Consider the following 6,289-nt stretch of genomic DNA (forward strand, 5'->3'; position numbering starts at 1 on the left):
CTCTCGACCCCTTCAATAAGATACCCTTTGTAAAAAATGATTTCCAGTTGTAAATTAATATCCCGACAAAAAGTTAATTGCTAAATAATAAATTCAATTTTCCACTATCCAGAGTGAAATAAATTGAACGAAAAAAGAAACAAATATCGTGATGTTACAAAGTCAAAGGGGGAAAATGTCGTGGTCTGTCGTGTATACATGTGCATAGGTGGTTGCATAGCACATCTCCACTCACTCACAGCAATAATCGTTCAACAACATTTGCGCGCATGGGTATGTGGCTTTTACCGGCGCATAAATACATAGCCAATGAGGTGAAGGGGGGTAGAAACGGTGGAGGGGGGGGGGGGGGGAGGACAGCGAGTTTAGCAAGACTGAAGGCGTGCGATGAGAGTTGTCGACATGTCACACACTTTGCTCGGTCATTTTACAGCCACGAGGTCGATCCATGCGGTAGGTATGAACAGATTGACGTTAAAGTGAGGATTTTTTTTATTTTTCTCTTCGTTTATTATGACACGCTAAATCAGAAAATGAATAAATCGGAGGGATGAGAGACTTACGGATGTTCAATTTATTTTTAACCGGATTATTCAATAAATTTTATAACACATCTCATCGTGAATCACTTCAACTGTTCCATATTTTTTTCTGAATACTCTACATCGGCTATTTTATTATTCAATTCATTCGATCACGAGATAGAGACAGTGACGAACACCACACGCTACATCATCATTAATTTAAAAATTAAATCCACCACTCGTTGTAATTGTTTTTCAATTCATATGGTAATTAACTAGTGGAGTGCATCAACAGCTGACCCATTTAGTCCGTCAGAATTTTGCAGTTGCAAGATGCCAAGACGAAGTAAATGAGAATTAAAACAGATTGGAGAATATGTGTGAGTAAATGAGACGGTTTATGGCCGAGTGAGGTCAGTGTCTAGCACAAAGACATAATGAATATATGTCAACGTAACAGAAAAGGCCAACGAGACAGGAGAAAAGATTGGATAATTCTTTTTTTTTTATTCCCCTCTATTATCTCCACTTTTTTAGTTGATTTTTCAAGTTTCGTTTGGCTTTATTTATTCCCTTTGTCCCCCCCTGCTCCTTCCACCCTCCCTCCCCCTCGCCAACCCCTCTTGTTACGTCCATTCGGCGCCGACGCGCACAGTCACGGCTAATCGTCGAGCTCGTTTCGCGGGTTGCTTGAAACTTTAAATGAATAGCCGCGGTTATTTAGTCGGATGTCAGGGGGCTCTCTCACTCCTACGACGGGGGTTTTTAAAAGGGGTAGAAGGCGGGTAGGGCTGTCATAAATTTAAACAACAATTAACATTCGAATTCAGATTCTTTTCCCACAGACTTTGCTCGCGGGGATACCTCATTTTTTTTTTTATTCCTTTGATTTTTAGTTAATGCTGATGGCGAGAGTTTTTCGGGTGTTGAGATGCCGGACTGCAGTTGATTTTTTTTAACTAATTAGGAGATGACACGTTGCATAATAATTATTTTTCGCGGAGTGAAAAATCGTTTTTTGGAAAAGAAAAAATTGCCCCGTCAAGATTATTGAGTTTTGTGTATCACACAGTCGCCTCGGACTTCAAATTTAGTTCTGACATTATTATTGACCTCGAAAATCGTGGCTTAAGACTTCTGCAAAAAATTAATTGTCAATTCCCCGTTCGGAGTCGTCGAAAAAAATCGAAAATCCTTCAAAAAATTATTGAAACGTAACTCCACCCACGCGCCACCTCTCGCAAAAAAATCACTGTCCCGTGTGCAGTCGTAAATTCAAAAAACCGCCCATTCAAAACTCACGTGTCAGATAATTAACATGTCGCTGGTGTTGGTTGAACGATCGTTAAATATCTGTTGAAAAAAACTGCTTTATATATTGAAGGATCTATCTCTCGAGGGCAAGGATCTCTTGGATCAGAAGCGGCTACCACACGGCGCCAACGAATTGATTTCAATTAATGCCCCCCTCCCCCTCCCCCTCCTCAGCATCTCTTTCCATTCCGGACGAGGGAGCATTTTGGCAGATTGCTGATACCGAGGCACGAGCTCGTTCCCAGTCCCTTAGCCACTCAACTCTTTTTTTTTTCTCCCCATCTTTTCAGTTTTTTTTTTATTCCCCATTTCTATATCTCGCGTTCTTCTTCTCTAAATTATCTTTTTTGATTTTTACTGCAACGAATGCACCTCTCATTTTGCTCGCAGCACGCACGACTCCCTCGTCAATGCATCAACTCTACTCGAGACTCTGGAAATGAACACCAATTGCATTTCACGTTGATTCGCGAGGGCATGTGCACCGACGAGCGAATCTAGTTGTGATTATTTAAAAAAAAAATGGGTCATGATTGTAGCGCGTATCGATGAGCGATTGATTGTCATAAAGGGACCGCAGGGAGCCACGCCCCTCTGACGAGCGAATTGAGCGAGTGACGTGGCTCTTGCCGTATGGATTTTGCGGGAAAACTGTCATTAAAAAATTGTAAAAATAATTATTGCAATGTTTCCTCGAAATCCTGGCTGATAGTTGGCGTTACGCCCCCGGGATATGGAACCAGTAAACATCCCTGAATTTTTTGAAATGTTCGAACCGCGTCAATTCATACGACGAGAGTAAACACAATTTCAGGGTGAATTTTCAATACATCAAACTCCCCACGGGCGTTTTTCCAAAAAATACCCATAATTCTCGAGTCATTGAATCGAAAATCGTAACCGTAGCCCATACAGAGTTGAATCAGTCGGAAAATTAATGCCCCACGAATTGTTTTGCAATTCAGATGTCCACCCAGAGCGATCAATTGTTTTTTCTCACCCCCCTATGTTGTATGATTTTTCAGTATCATATCTCCACCCAATATCCGAGTGTTGTCGGTTGGTTTATATGGGATAGAAATGAAAGCAACGATTTTCACATGGAAAGATGCTGTTGTTTCGGTAAATCCTGGATGATAACCCCCTCCAGTGTTGCTCGTATCACAGACCGCCGAGGGGGTGGAGGACGGTGGGGAGGAGGGAGAGAAGTACGAATTCTTTCTCATCCCTTTTCCTACATCGTTCTCACTCGGTTCTTACTCCCTTGAATACGCTGTTGCGTCAGTGTTACTCTGGCGCCACATTCGTCTAACAGCACCATCAGGAGTTTCTACCCCCGCGGGCTATATTCGCGCTTGTTTCGCGCGCACACTTTTTTATTTATTCCATTATTTTTTACGGTTCGACGAACCTTTCGAACCACAGCTTTTGATATATACGACGGTTTTTGAATGCAATTTTTCACGCATTCTCCTGTCCCGGAATTTGGAAAAATAGTTGAGCGAAATAATTACGGAATTTTTGGGGAAAAATATCGGAAAATGGGGGAAAAATCGGGCGATATTTTGAGATTGAAAATTGGGTACATAATTGACGGTGAGCGTCAGAATTTTCATCTCATGACGCAGGTGACAATCCTACTGACGCAGAGGATAACGAGTGTTTATGCTGATAAATATTCAGTATAATATAGTCGTTCGGGCAATATTATCCCGCATTCTTTACAACAAAATTCATAATTTTTTTTTTCACTCACCGGAGTCGGATTTCTCTTCGGGATTGAGTTTCACTGACGAATCAAGAAGACGGTTTTACGACGTTTAACAGCTGAAAAATATGTCAATAAGAAAAATATGCATTTGTGGAGGGGGATCAGTGGTACTTGGGGGACGATTGATTGATAAATTGATTTTTGACGACTTCATTTGATCTCACGGGATTTCTCCTGCGCGGAATTAAACGAAGGGATGGAATTTACGGATATCCGAGTATTTTTTCCACGACAAAATATTTTAAAAAATATGTAAAATATGCTATTAAATTAGAAAAGTGTTTAGTTTTATCAAATTAATTGTTTTTACGTACAATTTCCACTGCGACTACCGCCTCAATTTTCCGACGCTCCTTTTCACCGTCCGAAGAACTAGAAAAAAATCCCAGTTTATAATAAAACGACTATTTAACAATCAACGTTCGAAAAAACTACAAATAAAAATCCGTTTTTTTTCGCTTAAAATTTCAAAAGTAATTTTCTCACAAAGAATTGAAAAAATGGAGGAAAAAAAAATTGCAAAACCGGCGCGGGAGGGCCTCAAGATGTACGACGCGAAGGTAATAAATATCAGTGCGATTAGATCTCCACTCGAAACGTTGCGTATTATGGGGTAGGTACCGAACATAGGGAGCGACTATTAATCACTGGCATGTTAATCACGTTGACCGCTAAGTAGGCCGGCACTGTGCCATTAAAGCGTGCACCAACACTTGTTGGACGCTCTGTAACGATAATACCGGGAGGGGGTGGAGGGCAACGTGCGTGGCAATGGGGGTTGCCCTCCCTACCTCGCTCCCCTCACCCCTCCGAGTGTTACATGTGCTGGAGCATCAGTCTATCAGGTACGATATCATCCGTGATATCCCCCACGTGTGTCCACTGCAGGGGCCTAAGCCCCTATTATTCTCGCTACCCTACCTACCGCCGACAATCGGATGCCACGCGCATTTTTCACCGGTAATTAATCCCCCGCTAATTGCCGCAACGTTTGGCGAACAATCAATCTACCCCTGACGTGAGTGCCATTAACTAGTGGGTTGAATATTATTCATTACGAATATGTTTGGATAAATTAATTTGTCGATAAGAATTTATTGAGGAAATTGTTGGATAGCAATGATAATATTATTCTTTTTATTGACGTACATAAATTAGTGATTAATTGGTCAATGAAAATTAATGAAAAGTAATCGCCGAAATGGAAAATTCCCTCGGGTATTTCCACTGGAAAAAATATTCCGAGAAAATTCAGTTTATAAAAAATTTACCGGCGTCAAATAGACATAAACTTTTCAAATATTTCCGTTGACTTCCCTAATAAGTTAATATTCACGTCAGGGAGATACATTGGTGCTCCCCACAGTGCATTGAGCGATCAAGTATCAAGTATGAGAGACGGAGATAATTTAATCTGAAGAGATAATTTAACAGCCGAATTCTTCGCACGAAATCCACTGTATCATATTACTCAGAGGCCCCTGGGTTATCCTCGTACAGTTTCGATGTTTATCGAGCCTATGAAGTCGTGAATTCGTTGACAGAACGATCGTCGAGGGAACTTCAATATCGCTGTTGTCTCGTGCGTATTAAAACTTCCGGTGGTTGAAATCGGGTCGAAGATGCCCGAAATCTTTATGGGCTTGTTTGTTCCCTGCATGAGCATCGTTTTTTCCATAAATTTATGCACAAACTTTGTCATCTGGGGGAGGATTATCAACAACAAGAGGTGAAAAGTGATGCTTTTAATATTTCTCCACTTCACGAAATGGTGTCTTCGGGAAGTCTCAATTTAGCACTTCGAAAAATATTTTTTTTTTATATCAAATGACTTTTCTGCCTCGACAAAAATTTAAAAAAGGTTTAAAAGGGTCAGAATGTCTACTAGACTCTCAGATATTTCATAAAACTTGAAAAAAATGCGGTTTAAACTACATGATTCTAGAAAATATGTCTATAAATCCATCGTCTGGCTGAGATAAGTACCGTTTCACCCTGAACAAGGAGAACTCTTGTCCAACATCACCGTCATTTCTCGTATATCTCGTGTAGGTCGATTGTTTCCCATTCTCCACTTGATTCCTAACACGAGTAGAAGTTTCTTTGCTCCTGCGTGCAACGATTCCCTACTTCATTCTCCCTCTACCCCCAGACAGAAGTCGAAAGTTTTCCGGTTTCCGACCTCCTTCCCATCGAATGTCTGACTCTCTCGATGACGCTTCTCGTTCTAGTCTCCTTCAAGCTCTTCCTGTCTGTAAGAGATCAACGCCCCTCACTCCCTTCAACATCCTTTCGAAAATTTCAGACTCAATCGATGAAATCCAACTGTTTGTTTCCACCGGGAATGAGTTGAAGAAAAATTTCATATTTTTGCAAACCCTATCCACCCACAAAATTAATTTTAATTAATATCCCCATTTGTGGGACCGTAAACGCTCGCAGTGGTATGGTAAAATGGGAGGAAAAAATTTTTTTTAAACGCATAGAAAAAATTAGAAATGAGAAATTATTCCCACCGACTCCTAATGATATGTTTGACAAGTGAATTGTTAGTACCCCCAGTAATATCGATTGATCACAATACAGGAGGCATTGCCTACCACCCAGATGCCGTGTTGCTTTACAAAATAAAAACACTAATACATAACGTTGCTATATATCATAAAGGCAAATGTACGAT

General features: G+C 40.7%; 1 protein-coding gene across 1 annotated transcript in view; it reads right to left on the bottom strand.

Annotated features, from left to right (window-relative positions):
• The window catches only part of LOC135170543 (fibroblast growth factor 18), a 68,905-nt gene extending 65,240 nt beyond the window's left edge, over positions 1-3,665 (bottom strand). The window contains exon 1 of the mRNA XM_064136470.1: positions 3,595-3,665. The gene's annotated coding sequence lies outside the window, so the exon portion shown is untranslated. The remainder of the gene's footprint in view (positions 1-3,594) is intronic.
• Positions 3,666-6,289: the final 2,624 nt, after the last annotated feature.

Source organism: Diachasmimorpha longicaudata, chromosome 17 (assembly GCF_034640455.1).
Source record: "Diachasmimorpha longicaudata isolate KC_UGA_2023 chromosome 17, iyDiaLong2, whole genome shotgun sequence".
Taxonomy (NCBI): domain Eukaryota; kingdom Metazoa; phylum Arthropoda; class Insecta; order Hymenoptera; family Braconidae; genus Diachasmimorpha; species Diachasmimorpha longicaudata.